The sequence below is a fragment of the Chiloscyllium plagiosum genome, unplaced genomic scaffold (genome assembly GCF_037043375.1).
Source record: "Chiloscyllium plagiosum isolate Xiang-an unplaced genomic scaffold, Cpla_swu_hap1 HiC_scaffold_1, whole genome shotgun sequence".
NCBI classification, from domain to species: Eukaryota; Metazoa; Chordata; class Chondrichthyes; order Orectolobiformes; family Hemiscylliidae; genus Chiloscyllium; species Chiloscyllium plagiosum.
In genome coordinates this window covers 125,668,602-125,691,457 of record NW_028270139.1, presented here as the reverse complement: position 1 = coordinate 125,691,457, position 22,856 = coordinate 125,668,602, and the positions used below count along the sequence as shown (strand labels likewise).

The 22,856-nt window shown below is 43.1% G+C and overlaps 2 pseudogenes; both read left to right on the top strand.

The window, feature by feature from the left end:
• Positions 1–10,615: 10,615 nt before the first annotated feature.
• LOC148152210 (uncharacterized) lies at positions 10,616–11,701 on the top strand (annotated as a pseudogene).
• Positions 11,702–12,535: 834 nt separating this feature from the next.
• Positions 12,536–13,250, top strand: LOC148152209 (uncharacterized; annotated as a pseudogene).
• The last annotated feature ends 9,606 nt before the right edge of the window (positions 13,251–22,856 follow it).

Here is a 22,856-nt window from a genome sequence, read left to right as displayed (position 1 = left end):
AGATCAGGAGGATCAGGGAGATCCTCTGCAGTTCTTCACACCATCTGTCTCAATGTATCTGAATGCAGTGAACTGACTTTGCAATGTGTCAAAACCCAGGAACACAGCTCTGCTTGGCAGCTTGAATGAGAAAAATAAAGTCATCACTGAAGTCCTCATTACAAAGCATTCTGGGACCTGTCCATCAAAACACAAAAGGTCTAGATTGTACAATCCTTCACTCTGTATCTGATATTGTCATCCTTCTGAAGGCGTGAAACTGCAAGGTAATATAAAATTCAACCAGTGAAACGATTCAGATTGGGTCCATATGATGGTCCTGATGAAGGGCTTATCAAAACATCGATTCCCCTGCTCCTTGGATGCTGCCTGACCGACTGTGCTTTTCCAGTCACTCTCAACTCTGATTTCCAGCATCTGCAGTCCTCACTGTCTCTAGTTGGGATGGTAGCTAGCTCTTCAACATCATTTTTCATGCCTCTACGAGCTCATCTTTCCACCTTTTCCATTTCCCCTCACACCACCATGTATCATCGATAACCTGACATATTTCCCATCCTTCACACCCCTCACACCACCTTGTATCATTGATAACTTGACATATTTCCCATCCCTCACGCCCCTCACACCACCCACTACTGAATGCCCCCTCAGGCATTTTATATCTCCTCCATCCCCCTCATATTCATGCTTCCATACACCATTCACACCCCTCCTGGCCTCCCAGCATACTTCATAGCTACTCACCCAGTAAGCACTATTTACACTCTTCAGGAGTTACAGTTATTAAAAGGGTACACTTCTAATAATCTAAATGAACTGGCATTAAAAATCACATTCATATCTTCCTTAAAAATGAGAGAATGTAAATCCACTCAGGTTGCCATTAAGACCATAACACCATAAGACATAGGAGCAGAAATTAGGCTATTCGATCCACCAATTCTATTCCGCCACTCAATCATGATTGATAAATTTCCCAATCCCATTCTCCCGCTTTCTCCCCAAAACCTTTGATCCCTTTGACAATCAAGAACCTATCTATCTCTGTCTTAAAAATACTCAATGACCTGGAGTCTACAGCCTTCTGTCGCAAAATATTCCATAGATTCACCACTCTCTGGCTAAGACATTTCTCCTTATCTCTGTTCTAATGGGTCTTCCATTTAATCTAAGGCTGTGCCCTTGGGTCCTTAGATTCTCCTGCAATGGAAACATTTTCCCAATGTCCACTCCATCCAGGATGTTCATTATTCTGTAAATTTCAATTAGGTTCCCCCTTATCCTTCTAAACTCCATAAAGTATAGTCCCAGAGTCCTCAAACATTCCTCATATGTTAAGCCTTTCATTCCTGGAATCATTCTCATGAACCTCCTCTGGACCCACTCCAGGGCCAGTACATCCTTCCTGAGATATGAGGCCCAAAATTGCTCACAATACTCTAAACGTAGTCTGACCGGAGCTTTGTAAAGCCTCAGAAATACATCCTTGCTTTTATACTCTAGTCGTCTCAAGATAAATGTCAACATTGTATTTGCCATTACATTTAGCCATGTAAACAAACAAACATCTTGAATATTGCTGAAAAGAGATAAAATTGTCAAAGGTTTTTGCCTTATGTTCGTCAGGACAAACTCAAGAATGCCAAATTTTAAATGATCACAGCAATTTATTTTGCAGGAGAAAAGATGGGCTGGTGGGTTGATTCTGATTGGTTTAGGCATTAATTCAGAAAAATCAATGGCAATGCAAGCTCCTGGGTAACTCAAAATTGTACAAAACTTGAACAATGCATACCAATAGTTGCCAATTCAGATCATCATAGTGCAGTCCCAAGCACTTTATTTTGAATACATAATTGTATGGTCCCAACATCCTGTTGCATCTCAACACAAACCCATTCAGGATTTTGAAGCTGTAATTGTCAACTTACTTTTGCTAGGCAGAAGTCATAATCAAATCACTGCACCAAAAAACATATTTAACATATCACTCAGAACCTAATAATTTTTAATGCATTCACAGGATGCCACTTTTGCTGGCTGAGTCAGCATTTATCACCATTTTTGATTTTTAAAATTCATTTGTGGGACTTGGGCATCGCTGGCTGGCCAGCATTAATAGCCCATCCCTATTTGCCCTCTAGAAGGTGGTGGTGAGCTGCTTTCTTGAATTGCTGCAGTCTGGTTGACCCACAATGCCGTTAGGGAGGGAATTGTCCTTAAGAAGGTGGTGGTGAACTGCTTTCTTGAAGTACTGCAGTTTTTGGGTGGTAGGTATACTTACAGTGGTGTCAGGAAGGTAGTTCATGAGAAATATCCATATAGCCCCAAGTCAGGCTGGTGTGTAGTTCAGGAGGGAATTACTGCAAACTCTGGAATCTATACTGAAAACAACAAATTGTAGAGATCACAGTGGCTCAGACAGTATCCATAGAGGGAGAGCAAGCCAATGTTTTGAGTCTAGATGAATTTTCATCAAAGCCGTCTGACCCACTGTGTTCTCCAGCATATTTTGTTTTTAGGAGGGAGGGGAAACGGAAGGTGATGGTTTTCCCATACAGCTGCTGCCCTTCTTAACAAGAACTGAGAAGTCTGGTGAGTTTCTTAGTGAATCTCGGCTCTGAACAGTGACATCCAGGCTCACCAGAAAGTGCTCGCTAATCAGAAACCAGCAGCTACTGGACACTGAAAATGGTCAAGATATTCATCATGGATCTAATGGCGAACATGTAGGTCTTTCTGTTTTGCCTTTTACAAGATGGGGGTTGTGAGGAGAGAGAAGGTCAGAGGTAAGGAGAGGGCATGGTTTTCAGAGGTAACCTCCTTACCCCAATCTGTGCTTCCAATAGACACAAACATTGAGGCAAATGGAGGTAGCCACTGACCCAGCGGACAAGCTGTGCTGCTAACCTAGATGGGAGATATGCCACTTTCTTGCCTGTCAGAAGACAAATAATTGGGAAATTGGCAAGTTGAATCCCTTAAGTGACTATGAATTGATCTCTTAATGACTTTAATTGCCGGCAGGTCAAGAAAGCCCATTATTACCCATCACTTAAAGAATGATAGGGCCAGAAGGAGGTTAGTACCTCTCTGAAACCAGCTCACTTAATCATTTAAGGAAACAGAGGTTGCTGGAAAAGCTCAGCAGGTGTGGCTGCATCTGTGAAGAGAAATCAGAGTTAACGTTTCAGGTCCGGTGACCCTTTCTTAGAAACGTTAACTGAATACTCTTCACAGATGCTGCCAGACCTGCTGAGCTTTTCCAACAACTTCTGATTTTGTTTCTAATTTACAGCAGCCGCAGTTCTTTCAGTTTTCACTCAAACATTTCCCCTTCTCTCCATCTCCTTCAGCACCTCCAGTGAGGGGAAAACGATACTTCAAGATTTTCCATTGTGTGTGTACCATCCTCCCTGACCCAGAAATGCCTCCTTGATTGTTGCTGATCTTCAGGTCTGTGCTATTTTTGAAAATAGAGAAAATGAAATGAAAGTTACATTTCCTCCACTTAATTCCCCAATAATCTGTCAAATTCCAGTCTCCATGAACACAGATTAGAGTCACACAGTCATACAGCACAGAAACAAACCCTTCAGTCAAACCAGTCCATGCTGAGCATGTCCCAAACTAAACTAGTCCTACCCGTCTGCGTTTGGCAAGCTGCCTTGTTAAACCATTTGGTGTAGGTATGTCCACAGTGCAATTAGGGAGTGTTCCAAGATGTTGACCCAGCAAAAGTGCAGGAACAGTGATAAAATTCCAAGTCAGGATGGTATGTGACACAGGAGGGTACTTACAGGTGGTGTTCCCAAGCACTAGTTGCCAATGTTCATTTAGGTGGCAGAAGGTGCTGTTAAAGACTTAGTGAGTCGCTATCTTTGTTGTTGCATCCAACAGACTTTTCAATTGCTGTTAAATACCCAAGTACTGTTATTCAGTCCTGTTATAGGCCAGACAAGGATCTTTGGTGTTATTACAGCCTCTGCTCTTTAATTCTGACACTCTTTTACAGTATACCTCCTCTACAGTATTATCATGTTAACTGGAATCAAAGCCTCATGTTTCAAAAATGTCAGGCTGGCACACTTGTCTATCAATGCTGTGAAATGTACGGTGTAAAACATCAAACGATATAACTTGACCACATAGGTAGCTGAACACATATTTAATCTCACATTCCAAGAAAAGATCAATCTCAAATGGGAGGTGACGGCCTAGTGGTATTATTGCTCGACTGTTAATCCAGAGACCCATATAACTTTCTGTAGACCTGGGTTCAAATCCTGTTACGACAGATGGTGGAATTTGATTTCAATAAATTTCTGAAATTCAGAATCTAATGATGACCATGACTCCATTGTTGATTGTCAAAAAAACCCATCTGGTTCACTAATATCCTTTAGGGAAGGAAACTGCCCTACTTACCTGGTCTGGCCTACGTGTGACTCCAGACCTGCAGCAATGTGGTTGATTATGAGCAGTAAATGCTGCCTAATCAGTGACGCATCATCCTGTGAAAGAATAAAGAAAAAAAAATACACTGCAACAGTATGCACTTCCCGAAAGTGTACCACCTTGCTTTAACTTCAGTTTTTCTGTTCACACTCTTCGATCACACACTATTTATCATTTCAATATACAGCAACAAATCAGAAAGATGCACATGGTGAGCATGCAAGACAAGAAATAGGAATGCAGCTAGAAAATTGTGAATGAATAAGTACTGAAGAAAAGAATCAACCCAGAATTACTAGTGAGTGGAATACATCGACAGCAGTTGGTGAGTTGCCATACCTTCCTCTTGAATATATACATAGTGTTGGGGCAATGGAAGTGGAGCCATGAGTTTCAATCTTGTTTAGAAGGTGAACCTAAGTCACATGAATTCCCACAATTAATAGCAATGGATAAATTACATGGTGGAACCTGTCAGAGCCTACATAAATAGAGACTTATGCTAGACATGTTCCTATCTCCTCAAAGATTTGTTTCTCCATTCTTGTGATTTAGGTATCACTGGCAAGGCTGATATTTATTGTCCATTAAGAACATAGAACATTCCAGCACAGTACAGGCCTTTCGGCCCTCGATGTTGCACCATCCTGTGGAACCAATCTGAAACCCATCTAACCTAATTCAATTTTCATCCATATGTTTATTCAATGACTATTTAAATGCCCTTAAAGTTGGTAAGTCTACTACTGTTGCAGGCAGGGCATTCCACACCCCTACTACTCTCAGAGTAAAGTAACTACCTCTGACATCTGTCTTATATCTATCAGCCCCTCGGTTTAAAGCTATGTCCCCTCATGCTTGCCATCTCTATCCAAGGAAAAACGCTCTCACTGTCCATCCTATCTAACCCTCTGATTATCTTATATGTCTCAATTATGTCACCTCTCAACCTCTTCCCTCTAATGAAAACAGCCTCAAGTCCCTCAGCCTTTCCTCACAAGATCAGTTGCCATACCAGGCAACATTGTAGTAAATCTCCTCTGAACCCTTTCCAACCCTTCTACATCCTTCCTATAATGAGGTGACCAGATCTGTATGCAATACTCCAAGTGCGGCCACATCAGTGTTTTGTAAAGCTGAAAAATGATCTCATGGCTCTGAATCTCAATCCCTCCACCAATAAAAGCTAACACACCGTATGCCTTCTTAACAACCCTACCACCTGAGTGCCAAATTTCAGGTATCTATGTACATGGACACTGAGATCTCTCTGCTCATCCACACTACCAAGAATCTTACCATTAGCCCAGTACTCTTTATTCCTGTTGCTCCTTCCAAAGTGAATCATTCACACTTTTCTGCATTAAATTCCATTTGCTACCTCTCAGCCCAGCTTATCTATGTCCTTCTGTAACCTGCAACATCCTTCAGCACTATCCTCAACGCCACTGACCTTAGTGTCATTGCAAATTTACTAAACCATCCTTCTACACCCTCATCCAGGTCATTTATAAAAATGACAAACACCAGTGGCCCCAAAACAGATCCTTGCAGTATCCCACTAGTAACTGAACTCCAGGATGAACATTTCCCATCAACCACCACCCTCTGTCTTCTTTCAGCTAGCCAATTTCCAATCCAAACTGCTAAATCACCCTCAATCCCATGCCTCCGTATTTTGTGCAATTGCCTACAGTGGGGAAACTTATCAAATGTCTTACTGAAATCCATATATGCCACATCCGCCAGTTTGGTCATTTTCTCAAAGAACTCAATAAGGTTTGTGAGCCACGATCTACCCTTTCCAAAAATGTGTTGACCATCCCTAATCAACTTATTCTTTTCTAGATGATTATAAATTCTATCACTTATAACTTTTTTCAACATTTTACCCACAACCGTAGTAAGACTCACTGCTCTATAATTACCAGGTTGCCTCTACGCGCCTTCTTGAACAAGGGGACAACAGTTGCTATTCTGCAGTCTTCTGGCACTATTCCTGTAGACAATAACGACATAAAGATCAAAGCCAAAGATTCTGCAATCTCCTCCTTGGCTTCCCAAAGATCCTAGGATAAATCCCATCTGGCCCAGGGGACTTATCTATTTTTACACTTTCCAGAGTAGCTAAAACCTCCTTCTTGTGACCCTCAATCCCATCTAGTCCTAGTCACCTGTATCTAATTTTTTTCCCTGATAGCATTGTCTTTTTCCAGTGTGAACACTGATGAAAAATATTTATTTAGTACTTCCCTTATCTCTTCGGACTATGCCTACAACTTCACACTACTGTCCTTGATTTGCAGTAATCTTACTAAAGTCATTCGTTTATAATAATTTAGGGTTTTCTTTGATCCTATCTGCCAATAACTTCTCATGAGCCCCCCACCCGGCTCTTCTTAGCTCTCTCTTTAGGTCTTTCCTCGCTAACTTGTAATTCTCACACGCCCTAACTGAGCCTTCATGTCTCATCTAACAATAGCCTTCTTTTTCTTCTTGACAAGAGATCCAGTTTCTTTCATAAACCATGGCTCCCTTGCTCAACCAGTTCCTTCCTTCCTACATACTTAACAAGGTCACACAGTAGCTAGTCCTTGAATAAGCTCCACATTTCAATTGTGCCCACTCACTGCAGTTTCCTTCCCCATCCTATGCATCCAAAATCTAGCCTAATTATATCATAATTGCCTTTCCCCCAGCTATAACTCTTGCCCTTCAGTATATATTTGTCCCTTTCCCCCATCGCTAAAGTAAGCATAACTGAATTATGGCCACTATCACCAAAGTGCGCACTTACCTCCAAATCTAACACCTGGCTGGGTTCATTACCCAGTACCAAATCCAATGTGGTCTCACCCCTTGTTGGCCTGTCCACATACTGTGTCAGGAAACCCTCCTGCCCAGATTGGACAAAAACTGACCCATTTAAAGTAGTCGAACTATAGTGTATCCAGTCAATATTTGGAAAGTTACAAGTCCTCCATAACAATTACCCTGTGAATCTCGTTCCTATTGAGAATCATCTTTGCTATCCTTTTCTCTACATCTCTGGAACTACTCGGAAGCCTATAGAAAATTCCCGACAGGGTGACCTCTCCTTTCCTGTTTCTAATCTCAGCCCATACTACCTCATTAGACGAGTTCCCAGACGTCCTTCCTGCCACTGTGATTCTTTCCTTGACTAACAATGCCACGCCACTCCCTCTTTTACCAACTTCTCTGTTTTTACTGAAACATCTAAACCACAGAACCTGCAACAACCATTCCTGTCCCTGCTCTATCCATGTCTCCGAACTGGCCACAACTTCGAAATCCCAGGTACCAACCCATGCTGCAAGTTCACATACCTTATTCCAAATGCTCCTGGCATTGAAGTATACACCCTTCAATCCACCTTCCTGCTGGTGCACTCTTGCGATCTTGAAACCTTATTTGTGACCTCACTTTTCTCAACCTCCTGGACACTGGAACTACAATTTAGGTTCCCATTCCCCCGCTGAATTAGTTTAAATGCACCCAAAGAGCATTAGCAAATTTCCCTCCAGGATATTGTATCCCTCTGGTTCATCCTATTTATAGAGGTCTCATCTACCCCAGAATTAGCCCCAATTATCCAGGTATCCGAAACCTTCCCTCCTGCACCATCCCAGTGTTCAACTCCTCTCTCTCCCTATTCCTTGCCTCACTAGCACGTGACGCGGGTGACAAACCAGAGATAGCAACTCTGTTTGTTCTAGCTCTAAGCCTCCACCCTAGCTCCCTGAATTCAGCCTTAAATCCCTATCTCTCTTCCTACCTATATCGTTAATGTCTATGTAGACCATGACTTGGGGCTGCTACCCCCTCCCTTAAGGATCTTAAAAACACAATCTGAGACATCACGCATCCTGGCACCTGGGAGGCAACACACCAAATGTGAGTCTCTCTCATTCCCACAAAACCTCCTATCTATCCCCCTAACTATGGAGTCCCCAGTGACTAACGCTCTGCTCCTTCCCCCTTCCCTTCTGAGCAACAGGGACAGACTCTGTGCCAGAGACCTGTACCCCATGGCTTACCCCTGCTAAGTTCCCTCCCCCCCCCCACCAAACAGTATCTAAAACGGTATACTTGTTATTGAGGGGAATTGCCACAGGGGCTCCTTGCACTGCTGACAGTTCCTTTTCCGTCCCTCACTGTAACCCATCTGCCTTCTTCTTGTACCTGAGGCATAACTGCTCCCTGTAACTCCTCTCAATAGCCCCCTCCACCTCCCAAATGATCTGAAGTTCATCCAGCTCCAGTTCCCTAACGCGGTTTCCGAGGAGCTGGAGTTGGGTGCACTTCCTGCAGATGCAGTCAGCAGGGACACTCGTGGTGACCCTCACCTCCCACATTCTGCAGGAGGAACATTCAACTGCCCTAACCTCCATTCCCATTATTCTAAATTCCCAAAGCAACTGTAGAAAAATTTAAAAAAAATTAAAAATTAGTTACCTCAGCAATCCAGTGCACAGAACTCTTTTTTTGGATAGAGGAGAAGAATGTTTTTGTGTTCGGCAGTAGGAAGAGCAGGAGCGATGATCGGGGGTTGATGGGAAGGTGAATCACTGACTTAAAACCTTATCTTGAGCATCGGGGCCCTCCATTTTGTGTTCAGCAGCAGAAAGAGAAGGACTGATAACCAGGTGTCTGCTGGGAAGGTGAAATCACTGATTTTAAAACTTACCTCGTGAATAGGCGGAGCGCCGCTGAGCGAACACTTGACTGCTGAGTAAGTGAAGTAATATACTTAGGCAGTTGCAAAACACGACTTAGGTAGTGTCTCCCACCCATTACTGGTTGACTAATTAGTGGATGATTTTTTTTTTAAGCAGTGAACAAACTGAATGGTTTACTAATCCATTTCCTAGGGTAGTTAAAAGCCAACCATATTGAAGCAGGACTGGAGTCATATTTAGGCCAGTATGGGTAAAGTTAGTGGAAATTCTTCCTTTTGGAAACACTAACAGGATCAGGCAGTGTCAGCACAGGAAATCATACTTGACAAATCTATTGGAATTTTTCAAGGACATAACTTAATCAGTTAATAAAGGGGAACCAGTAGATGTGGCTTACTTGGACTATTAGCAAGCTTTTGATAAGGCCCACATTAGCAAGTAAAATTAAAGCAAAGATTTGGTGTTAGTGTGCTGCCATTTGGAGAGTTAAAAATCACACAACACCAGGTTATAGTCCAACAGGTTTAATTGGAAGCACACTAGCTTTCAGAGCGACGCTCCTTCATCAGGTGATTGTGGAGGGCTCGATCATAACACAGAATTTATAGCAAAAATTTGCAGTGTGATGTAACTGAAATTATACATTGAAAAATTGATTGTTAAGCCTTTCATCTGTTAGAATACAGTGATAGTTTCACTTCTTTCATGTGTAAATCACAAAACCCTTTTTTTAAAAGTTGCATTCTCGGTTTAGCTGTTAACAATGGTGATAGCTAGACAATATGTTGAAGGTGTTAGCCCCCGTGTTCTCTGTCTATGACCTGATGTTTAGATTGATTCGAATCTAAAAACTGAGATAACAGAGTTTTACATAAATTCATGCAGTTTTTGAGCTCAGAGTTCTACATGAATGTATGCAGTTTTTGAGCAAAGTGCAATGTAACTCTGCAAGTACAAATTCACCCCACAAAATATATGTGTGCATGTGGGTCTTTGTCTGTCTGTGTGTCTGTCTGTGGTGGGGGTTGTGAGTGTGAGAAAGTGTGTGTGTATGTGTGTGTGTAGTGAGTGCAGAGTGTCTTTCACACTCCCACACATGCACCTCCTCACAGAATTAAGACACTCTGCACTCACTACACACACACACACTTTCTTAACAGCTAACCCGAGAATGCAACTTTAAAAAAAGGGTTTGGTGATTTACACATGAAAGAAGTGAAACTATCACTGTATTCTAACAGATGAAAGGCTTAACAGACAATCAATTTTTCAATGTATAATTTCAGTTACATCACACTGCAAATTTTTGCTATAAATTCTGTGTTACGATCCAGCTCTCCACAATCACCTGATGAAGGAGTGTCGCTCCGAAAGCTAGTGTGCTTCCAATATAACCTGGTGTTGTGTGATTTTTAACTTTGTACATCCCAGTCCAACACCGGCATCTCCAAATCATGACTACTATCAACACCACTAACCGCCGGCTTAAAGTGGAGAGGATCTCCAAGAAGATCGCACATATCGACACAGACATCAAGTTTCTACAGGAATGCAGGCAAGCAGGAAAGATCCCGAATGGATTACGGATCACGAACCCACTTAGGTCGACCTACAACACAGACTACGCAGAGAGACTTTTCCACCGCACCTCTCGTAAACTTCTCAATCATCTCGTGCACCAACTCTACAGCAGGCGCCACAACCTTGAAATTCAGATGGAATCCACACTCACAGCCTGCACACAGGATACAGCAATACAATTACGTGACATTGCCAAACAGACAAGGCGACAAAACTACACCACGTACATGCACGCCAAGAACAAAAAACTGGAGAAGCTTGGCATTCTTACCAGTAATAGCAAAGCCCGCCCTGGAACCACAGTAGACAACACTTTCACTGCGGGGAAGTCTATTGTCAACTTATCGGACCACACCCTTCGACCAGAAGAGTTTGAAGTCCTGAGTAGGGGTCTCAACTTCTGCCCCACCACCAAAATGGACCCGTTGGTTCTGGCAGCAGACACAGAGGAGTTCATCAGACGAATGAGACTCTGGGAATTCTTTCAAGGTGCCTGCAGTGATCCCACTGAGCCCACTGATGAACTAGAACAGCCATCACAGGGATCTGTAGAGGAGTGACCAAAGAAGGTGTCAACATGGACCCCACCGGAGGGCCGCTGCCCTGGGCTTGACATGTATGCTCAAACTATCAGGAAATCTATAAATGCCAGATTCATCAGCCGTACCCACAAGGTAGAGCAAAACATCACCCATTCACAACCCAATGCCATCCAGGCTCTCAAAACCAATGACAACATTGTCATCAAACCAGCAGATAAAGGATAAGCCAATGTCATTCAGAATAGAACAGATTACTGCAAGGAAGTGTACCGACAACTGAACAACCAGGTACACTACAAGCAACTATTAGCTGATCCGACCAAAGAACACACCCGAGAATTAAACACACTGATCAGAACTTTGGATCCATCCTTCAGAGCTCCCTACACGCCCTCACTCCACGTACTTCTCGCGTAGGCGGCTTCTACTGCCTTCCAAAGGTACACAAAGCCAACACACCGGGACGTCCCATCATGTCGGGCAATGGGACCCTATGTGAACATCTCTCTGGCATCTTGAAACCTATCGTACAGGGGATCTCCAGCTTCTGTCGCGACACTACGGATTTCTTACCCACGGACCAGTCGAACCGGGAACATTCCTCGTCACAATGGAAGTTTCCGCACTCTACACCAGCATCCCCCACAAGGACAGCATCGCAGCAACAGCCTCAGTACTCAACACCAACAACCGCCAGTCTCCAAACACCATCCTACAACTCATCCGCTTTATCCTCGATCATAACGTCTTCACCTTTGACAACCAATTTTTCATCCAGACACACGGAACAGCCATGGGGACCAAATTTGCACCCCAATATGCCAACATTTTTATGCACAGGTTCGAACAAGATTTCTTTTCTATGCAGGATTTCCAACCGACGTTGTAGACCAGGTACATTGATGACATTTTCTTCCTCTGGACCCATGGGCGAGGAGTCACTGATAAAACTACACAGTGACATCAACAAGTTTCATCCCACCATCAAACTCACCATGGACTACTCTCAACTGTCTGTCTCATTCTTGGACACGTGCGTCTCCATCAAGGACGGACACCTCAGCACCACAATCTACCGCAAACCCACAGACAACCTCACAATGCTACACTTCTCCAGCTTCCACCCAAAACATATTAAAACAGCCATGCCCTATGGACAAGCCCTACGCATACCCCGGATCTGCTCAGATGAGGAGGAACATGACGGACTCCTGGAAGTACTCAAGGGTGCCCTCACAAGAACAGGGTACGATGCTCAACTCATCAACCACCAGTTCCGTAATGCACAGCAAGGAACCGTAATGACCTCCTCAGGAGATAGATATGTGCTGCAACTGACAGGGTACCCCTCGTTGTTCAGTTCTTCCCAGGGACTGATAAATTACACCATGTTCTTTGTGACCTGCAACACATTATCAATGAGGATGAGCACCTCACCAAGACCTTCCCCACACCTCCACTACTTGCCTTTAAACAACCGCCAAACCTCAAACAGATCATTGTTCGTAGCAAACTGCCCGGCTCTCAGGACAACTCCATACAACCCTTTCACGGTGGACGCTGCAATACGTGTCAGATTGTGGACATAGATGCCACTATTACGCATGGGAACACCTCCCACCCTGTACATGGCAGGTACTCATGTGACTCAGCCAACATTGTCTATCTTATACGTTGCAGGCAAGGATGCCCGGAGGCATGGTACATTGGGGAAACCGAGCAAAGGCTACGACAACGGATGAATGGGCACCGCACAACAATCAACAGATAGGAGGGTTCCCTCCCAGTTGGGGAACACTTCAGTGGTCCAGGACATTCAGCCTCGGACCTTCGGGTGACCATCCTCCAAGGTGGACTTCGGTACAGGCAGCAGAGCAAAGTGGCCGAGCAGAGGCTGATAGCTAAGTTCGGTACCCATAGGGACGGCCTCAACCGGGACCTTGTGTTCATGTCACATTACAGGTGATCACCATTGCACTACACACACACACACACAGATATTCCTACACACACACACACACACGCTCACATACACACGGACGCAGGAACACACAGACGCGCACACAGACACCCACACACACCCTTATGGACACACACACTCCCACACATACACCCCCTCACAGACTTAAGACACTGCACTCACTACACCTACACACACACTCACAACCCCCATCCCAGACAGTCACACACACACACACACACAGACAAAGACCCACATGCACACATATATTTTGTGTGGTGAATTTGTACTTGCAGAGTTACATTGCACTTTGCTCAAAAACTGCATACATTCATGTAGAACTCTGAGCTCAAAAACTGCATGAATTTATGTAAAACTCTGTTATCTCACTTTTTAGATTAGAATCAATCTAAACATCAGGTCATAGACAGAGAACACAGGGGGCTAACACCTTCAACATATTGTCTAGCTATCACTATTGTTAACAGTTAATCCGAGAATGCAAATTTAAAAAACGGGTTTTGTGATTTACACATGAAAGAAGTGAAACTATCACTGTATTCTAATAGATGAAAGGCTTAACAGACAATCAATTTTTCAATGTATAATTTCAGTTACATCACACTGCAAATTTTTGCTATAAATTCTGTGTTACGATCGAGCCCTCCACAATCACCTGATGAAGGAGCGTCGCTCCGAAAGCTAGTGTGCTTCCAATTAAACCTGTTGGACTATAACCTGGTGTTGTGTGATTTTTAACGTTGTACACCCCAGTCCAACATGGCATCTCCAAATCATGTCCATTTGGAGAGAACAGGATGGTAGACAGGAAACAACGGGGATGAGTAAACAGATCTTTTTCCCAAGGAGCAGTGACTAATGGAATACTGCAGGAATCAGTGTTTGGACCCCAGCTATTCATAATATAGATCAATGACTTAGAAGAGGGAATTAAATTTCCAAGTTTGCAAATGACACAAAGCTGGGTGGGAGGATGCTGAGATGCTTCAGTGTGATTTGCACAAGTGAATGGGAAAATGCATGACATCTGAGTATAATGTGGACAAATGTGAGGTTCTCCAAAGCAAGAAGGCAGACTATTATACGAATGGTGATGGATTGAGAAAAAGGAAGGTGCAATAAGACCTGGGTATCCTTGTACACCTGTTGCTGAAAGTAACTATACACATGCAGTAAGCAGTAAAGAAGGTAAATGGTATATTGGTCTTCATATTGAAAGGATTTGAGTGCAGGAGTAGGGATATGTTGCTGCAATTTTACAGGGACTTGTTGAGGCCACACCAGGAATATTGTGTGCAGTTTTAGTCTCCTTATCTAAGGAAGGATGTTCTGCCTCTGAAGGAAGTACCACAAATATTTACCAGACTGATTTCTAGGATGTCAGGAATGACTCATGAATAGAGACGGGATCAGTTAGGATTATATTCACTGGCATTTAAAAGAATGAGGTGGGGATCTCATACAAACCTGTAAATTTCTAACAGAACTAGAGAGGGTAGACACAGAAAGGATGCTCCTTATGACCAGAGAGTGGAGAACTAGGGGTCACAGTGTAAGGATATTGATAGGCCATTTAAGACTGGGGAGAAATTTCTGCAACCAGGGAGTAGTGAGCCTGGGAATACTCTGCCAGAGAACAAAGAACAAAGAAAATTTACAGCCCAGGAACAGGCCCCTAGGCCCTCCAAGCCTGAGCCGATCCAAATCTGCTGTCTAAACCTGTCGGTCAATTCCTAAGCATCTGTATCCCTCTGCTCCCCACCTACTCATGCATCTGTCCAGTCGCATCTTAAATGAATCTACCGTGCCTGCCTCTAACACCTCTGCAGGCAACGCGCTCCAGATGCCCACCACCCTCTGTGTGAAGTACTTGTCACGTGTATTCCCCTTAAACTTTTCACCTCTCACCTTGAAAGTGTGACCTCTCGTTATTGAATCCTTCACCCTGGAAAAAAGCTTGTCTCTATCCACCCTGTCTATACCCTTCATGATTTTGTAAACCTCAATCAGGTCCCCCCTCAATCTCCTTTTTTCTAATGAAATTAAACCTAACCTACTCAACCTCTCTTCATAGCTAGCACCTTCCATACCAGGCAACATCCTTGTAAACCTTCTCTGCACCCTGTCCAAAGCGTCCACATCCTTTTGGTAATGTAGCAACCAAAATTGTACACAGTATTCTAAATGTGGCCGAACCAATGTCTTGTACAATTTTAGCATGACTTGCCAGCTCTTATACTCTACCCTGCCCAACGAAGGCAAGCATACTATATGCCTTCTTGACCACTCTATCCACCTGTGCAGCCACCTTCAGGGAACAATGGACCTGCACTCCCAGATCTCTCTGTCCATCAACTTTTCCCATGACTCTTCCCTTTGTTGTATAATTCACTCTCGAATTAGTCTTGCCTAAATGCATCACCTCACATTTGCCTGGATTGAAATTCATCTACCACTTTTCCACCCAACTCTCCAGTCTGCCTATATCCTCCTATATTCTCTTACAGTCCCTTATGCTTCGTGTCATCTGCAAACTTGCTGATCATACCAACAGTACCCTCTTCCAGATCATTTATGTATATCACAAAACAACAGTGGCCCCAACACTGACCCCTGTAGAACACCACTGGTCACCTTTCTCTAGTTCGAGAAACTCCCTTCAACTACTACTCTGTCTCCTGTTGCTCAACCAGTTCTTTATCCACCTAGCTAGAATACTCTGCACGTCATGTGACTTCACTTTCTCTATTAGTCTGCCGTGGGGAACCTTCTCAAAAACCTTACTAAAGTCCATGTATATGACATCAACAGCCCTTCCTTCATCTATCAACTTGGTCACTTCCTCGAAGAACTCTATTAAGTTGGTAAGGCACGATCTCCCCAGCACAAAACCATGTTGTCTATTACTGATAAGCCCATTCTTTTCTAAATATAAATAGATCCTATCCCTCAGTACCCTCTCAAGAAACTTTCCCACCACTGACATCAGGCTCACTGGTCTGTAGTTACCTGGAATATCTCTACTACCCTTCTTGTACAGGGGGACAACATGAGCAACCCTCCAATCCTCCAGCACCTCACCTGTATTTAAGGATGCCACAAAGATACCTGCCAGGGCCCCAGCTATTTCCTCTCTCACCTCCCTCAGCAACCTGGGATAGATCCCATCCGGTCCTAGGGATTTGTCCACCTTAATAACCTCTAGCCTATCCGACACACCTTCCCTACTTATGTCAACGTGATCCAGACTAATCAAACTTCTATCTCTAATCTCAAGATTCATCATGTTCCTCTCCTCAGTGAACACCGATGCAAAGTAAAGAGAAAGTGGTTGAAGCCACAAAATTGAATATTTTCAAGAATGTAGCTCTTAGGACTGAAGGGATCAAAGGAAGGGAGCAGGAAGAGGATACTGAGTTGGTTGATCAGCCATGATCCTATGAAGTGTTGGAGCAGGCTCAAAGGGTCTAATGGAATATCCCTTGGCCTATTTTCTCTTTTCCTATGTTTACTGAAAAGGAAGCCATCATTCAAATCCAATAGCTCCAGTAATACTATTTCTAAAAGTTTGTGAGAAGATTTGTAGCTCGGGTGCTCGTTGCTGTGGTTCTATTCGCCGAGCTGGAAGTTTTTGTTGCAAACGTTTCATCCCCTGTCTAGGTGACATCCTCAGTGCTTGGGAGCCTCCTGTGAAGCGTTTCCGTGGTGTTTCCTCCGGCATTTATAGTGGCCTGTCCCTGCCGCTTCCGGTTGTCAGTTTCAGCTGTCCGCTGTAGTGGCCGGTATATTGGGTCCAGGTCGATGTGTATAGATGTTCCTTGTATAGGTGTTCCTCTTCCTCTTTTTGCAGTTCTGGTGTGCTGCAGTGTGTTGTGGCCCTTTTGAATAGTGTCTTGATGCAACTTCGTTTGTGTGTATTAGGGTGGTTGCTTTCATAGTTCAGGACTTGGTCTGTGTGTGTGGCCAAGGTATTCGCCAAAAACGGATATCCTCGCAATTTCATCAACAGATGCCTAAGGGAAAGACAACGGAATGAGGACATACCGCAACCCAAAGGACTAGCCACATTACCATACATCAAGAACATCTCTGAAATGATAGCCAGACTACTGCGACCACTAGGACCTATAACAGCACACAAACCAACAGCCACACTCAGACAACAACTCACCAGAACGAAGGACCCGCTTCCCAGCATGAGCAAAACTAATGTAGTGTACAAAATCCCATGCAAGGACTGCACAAAACACTATATAGGACAAACAGGAAGACAGCTAACGATCCGAATCCACGAACATCAACTAGCCACGAAACGACACGACCAGCTATCCCTAGTAGCCACACACGTAGACGACAAGCAACATGAATTTGACTGGGACAACACTACCATTATAGGGAAAGCGAAACAAAGAACAGCCAGGGAATTCCTAGAAGCATGGCACTCATCCACAAACTCCATAAACAAACACATCGACCTGAACCCAATATACCGGCCACTACAGCGGACAGCTGAAACTGACAACCGGAAGCGGCAGGGACAGGCCACTATAAATGCTGGAGGAAACACCACAGAAGCGCTTCACAGGAGGCTCCCAAGCACTGAGGATGTCATCTAGACAGGGGACGAAACATTTGCAACAAAAACTTCCAGCTCGGCGAACAGAACCACAGCAACTATTTCTAAAAGTTATTCCAGCTTGTTTTTATTTTCATTTGAAGAACTTAAACTCATTTTATTGGAATATATGTCCAAATTTCTGAATTACTAGTTCAGTAACATAACCACTAAACTATCATATTAGTGTGATGTGATCACATCAAAATGGCCACAGATTTAGTTTTCTCATGGTAATTTGTTTTAATTACAATTTGTATGATCCTGTTTAGCCATGTTCTGAACAGTCTAATTATGAAACTCCCACCTCTCAGAAATATGAAATTGATAATGCAATGATTATATTGGGAATATAATCCAATCTGAACATGTGAAAAGTTTTCGATTGGTTAATTAGAGTGAAAGACGGACTTGGAAATGTGTTGCTGGAAAAGCGCAGCAGGTCAGGCAGCATCTAGGGAACAGGAGAATCGACGTTTCGGGCATAAGCCCTTCTTCAGGAATCCTGAAGAAGGGCTTATGCCCGAAACGTCGATTCTCCTGTTCCCTGGATGCTGCCTGACCTGCTGCGCTTTTCCAGCAACACATTTCCAGCTCTGATCTCCAGCATCTGCAGACCTCACTTTCTCCTGAAAGACGGACTTATCTGAAAAAGATACATATTCTCAATTGGCATAAAAGGATTTCTCAGTTCTTTTTGAAGTCCAAAATGGTTAACTTTGGTTAAGAGGAATTAGGGCTGGTAGTTATTAACTTCCACCAACAAGGAACAATCCCCATTCTCAGAGATGCATCAAGTAACTGAGTCTGTCACAACCACATTTCACAAAATTGGCTTTTGGGAGATCCTGGGTTTATGAAAGGCACTATATAAGTGCAGTAGGCAAATGCTGAGGAATGCATAACGCACAAAACAGGTCTAATAGCAGATATGAAATCCATTTTATAAATCCATATTAAAAATTAATGTTTCATTGATGGCTGAAAATATTGTACTGATCCAATAGGAAGTGAATTAATGCTAGAACAGGCTTGAGAGATTGAATGGTTTGTGCTTGTTCCTATGTTTCTATATGGAATGCTATTTACTGCTGCCTCCTCGGCTCTGGATAAACTTTGTTAAGTTTAATGGCAATAAGCAATGGGCCAAAACCACCTCAGTTACGCATCCCTCCATCCACTAATGACACCCACGTCATTCAGATGTAGCATCATACCTTTTGCTCATAGTTACCCTAACGTTAACCTATTCAATATATTCTATTATTCTCATTCACAGATCTCTTCTTATTGTCCTTGAGGGAGAAGAGAGGACAGCGCACGAGGAAGAAGCAGGGAACTGGAGGTGACCCTCTACCTATGACATAGCTAACAAGTGCAGAGAAAGACTTCTCTAAATAGGTGGAGTCTCAATGTACTTGAGAATGAAGCTGGGCCATATCTAACCAGCTGGTGACAGAAATAAATATCAGACAGCCATATGGCATACAAGACTCAACTTGATGTGGAAGTCAAGTCAAATATGATCATATTCATAATGATAACATTAAATGTTCTTAACTTATCAGAGATCTTTTATATCATTTATCTCTTGCAAGACTTCCACATATTTCTCAGGAATTGGGCCAGTTTGTGTATCGTGAAGAAACCTCTCAGCGAAGGTCAGTCACTCCAAAGATGTGTTGACATAAGACTCATTCATTCAGATCATGCACCAACTCAGATTAGGTTCAGTGGGCCCCATAAGGCAGCGAGTTGGTTTTTCACTTGGTGACTTATACACAAGTGATGTGATAGGGGTATTAAGGTCGAGACAGGGACAGCGGGAGAGAGTCCACATCAGAGACTGCAGTATACTACAAGGTCTTCCCCACTTACTTGGATTGTGTTCAGATTGAAGAATATTCAAGAAGTTAGCAACAATCCAAGACAAAGCAGCTGACTCGATCAGTACCCATTCACTACCTTAAGCATTCACTGTCGCCAAAACTGATGCACTGTGACAATAGCGTACAGATGCACTCCAGCAACTCAACAGGGCTCCTTCAACAGCACCTTCCATGCCTGCAAAATGTATCACTTCGAAAGATAAAAGCAGTAAATGCACAGGAAGACCTACACCTAACAGGTTATCCTCCAATGTATCAACATCCTGAACTGGGATATCTCGATATTCCTTCATTGATACTGGGTAACAATTCTGGAATTCCCTCTCTCACGTCACATGAAGGCAGCTCTCCATCATCTTCTCATTAGGGGCAGAAAACAATTGATGGCCTTGCCGATGACACTTCTATCTCAAATTAATTTTCAAAAATTATGGAATATTAGATCCATGCTTCCAATTTTCCTGGCTCTGATTTTGCAACCATGCCCAAACCCACATATTTATTAATATTAAAATCCTTATAATATTAAGAAGTGAATTTATAACTTTAAAACTCTAGAGCTGTGCATTTTATTCTAAAATCAGTTGTTCCCCAATGTGTACATATGGCCAGGTACAACGATGAATTTGTAACCTGAGCATGTTGACTCGAGATAAGGCTGCAGTAGTATCATTCTGGCTATGTACTTTGCAACAACAGTTTTTCATTCTGGATAGCTAATTAAGTATCCAAGTTCAGTCAAATTAATTTACAACTCACCATTACCAAAATAAAGTGTCCAATAGCCATGTGTTTATGAAGATAATTTAATTGCTAATAAATTAATTTCACAAAAAAGTGACCTAATTAGAAAACCAAGAAGCTCATATTTAACACAACTCAATTTACATTTAAAATAACATTGAGAGTATTTAATTGTATTTGAATATACCCAATCATTTAAACATACTGCAGAAATTTTAGTCAGGCATTGTGCAGAAGAAATATTAGATCGTTCTTTGCCAGTAACCATACACATTAACTGTGAAAGCATTAACACTGCATATTCCAAGGCTACAAATTTTAGATCACCGTGTGTCAAAGTTATTAAAATTTCCTGCTCCATGAATGAATGTGGTTTGTTGCACTCATTGCAGAAACTGGTGGAAAGTGTTGCACTAAGGGAAAAGGATGGGCTGGCATTTTATTTCCATGCACAAATTCCCTGTTTGCTGGAAGAATAGGAGTCTCTTCTTCCTCTCACTCTGCCTGTCTTGATTTCTCTCTCTTTCTCCAATAATGCAGCTTTTCCTCAGGTATCTCTCTCTCTCTCTCTCAAGGACCATGTTGTGCTCCCTCTCCTTCAGACTCTGACCATAAGCATTGACATGGTGCAGTATGCTGAAATGCTTTCAATCCTCCATCACTGCCAATGTTCCTTGCAGGCAAACACGTCCCAGACAGAGATGAACACAGAAACCTACACAAAGGGAGAAAAAGAAAAAAATGAAATTCTCAAGAGGTTTTGCTGACTGTTAAAATTGACATGAGCAATTGAAGTGCATAAATCAGCAGCCTTGGAAATTATTGCTCCCAGTTGAAAATGCAGCATTGGGGGGAAAGGAACGTTGACACAACTGTCTCCCACATTTACCCCAGTCCATCAAGGCACAGTGAAAGCTGGATTTCTTACCTGTGAGCCTAAAAAGATGGCACTGGTGACAGGTAGGAACACTCACTTTTGGATGCCTTGAGAGAGCTCCCATCTGGAATTCCACACAGCCTTCATTCCAATATCCAGCAAACTGTAACTGCTCAGTGGTTTTTACTTCACAGGTCTTCAGTGTACAAGGCTTCAAAGTCTGGCTGCATGAAATCGAGGACATTTCTCCAAGATCTTGGCTAAAGCCGCATTGAATTCTATGATCCGATAAACCATTGGTGCAAGGGGAACATTATAAAGTTGGGATTTAACCAGTTTGCATTGGGACAACAGGTCATTTACAGCAATATAACTCTCATATTTCCATCTCTTTTGGATATAGTAGTTGCAGTTGTAAAGCAAGGATATCCAGGATTATTCCAATTTGAAGAACCTTAAAAATTCAAGCCTCTGTCTCACAATCTCAGTGGGGTGTTTGGTTCAATGGTTCAAGGCAAGCACTGGCAAGTTGGAGGACTGTGACTTTCTATGATACACATGGAATCCCGATGATGTAGAAAGCATTAATCACCATGCATGCATGTAAACCTGATCATTCATTGTACCAGTGTGTGCCGATTGTGAGACCACTGATTATGATTCTTGTACACCCTGCCTCCAGACTCCTTCAAAGAGATAAGGGCAGAAAGGGCTTGCCACAGCCTGCTGAAATGTCCTATCTGTGCTAGCAGTATGGAGTCAGAGAGTACCAATGCTTCACCTGCAATGAGCACCATATGAGGTTGAAGAGCACATTGGAGATCGCTGCAAGCTTGACAGCGCATGTTGTAAAGGTATCAGAAATCTAAGGTGTAGCATGCGGGACTACAGAGATAAATCTGTGCAAATGACACTTGTTGTATGGAACTACACACCTTGCTGGTGCTGAAAATATAACCTCCAAACACACTTTGTTGATTGAAGGACAAGAGTGCCTGGAAGAAACAGTAGCAGAGCCTGATGAATGGTTTCATGACAGAGATGATCCAGTTGTGCTCTAGGGACCAAGACCAGGCCAAGGGATGTAACAGGACATCCCTGCATCCATCTCCTCCTCTCTCTCTCTCTCTCTCTCTCTCTCTCTCTCTCTCACACACACACACACACACACACACACACAAAAACAGAGAAGGATGCCCTCATGCAGAAGGTGGACTCTCTGAACTGTGAACCCCTGGAGGCCACAAGCATGGTCCATCACCTCCAGGGCAAAATGGACTAGCTGCAGGACCTCATTGGCTCCATCCTGGAGGAGCTCCTGAGTTGGGCATGGTGTAACATATTTGTGTGGCAAGTAGATGTTAACATGACTTCTCGTTTCAGATCAGAGTGCAGCAAGATGAGAATAAAAAACTTCCTTTTATTATTCTATGTTGAACCATGATGATCTCCACTGACTAGTCGAG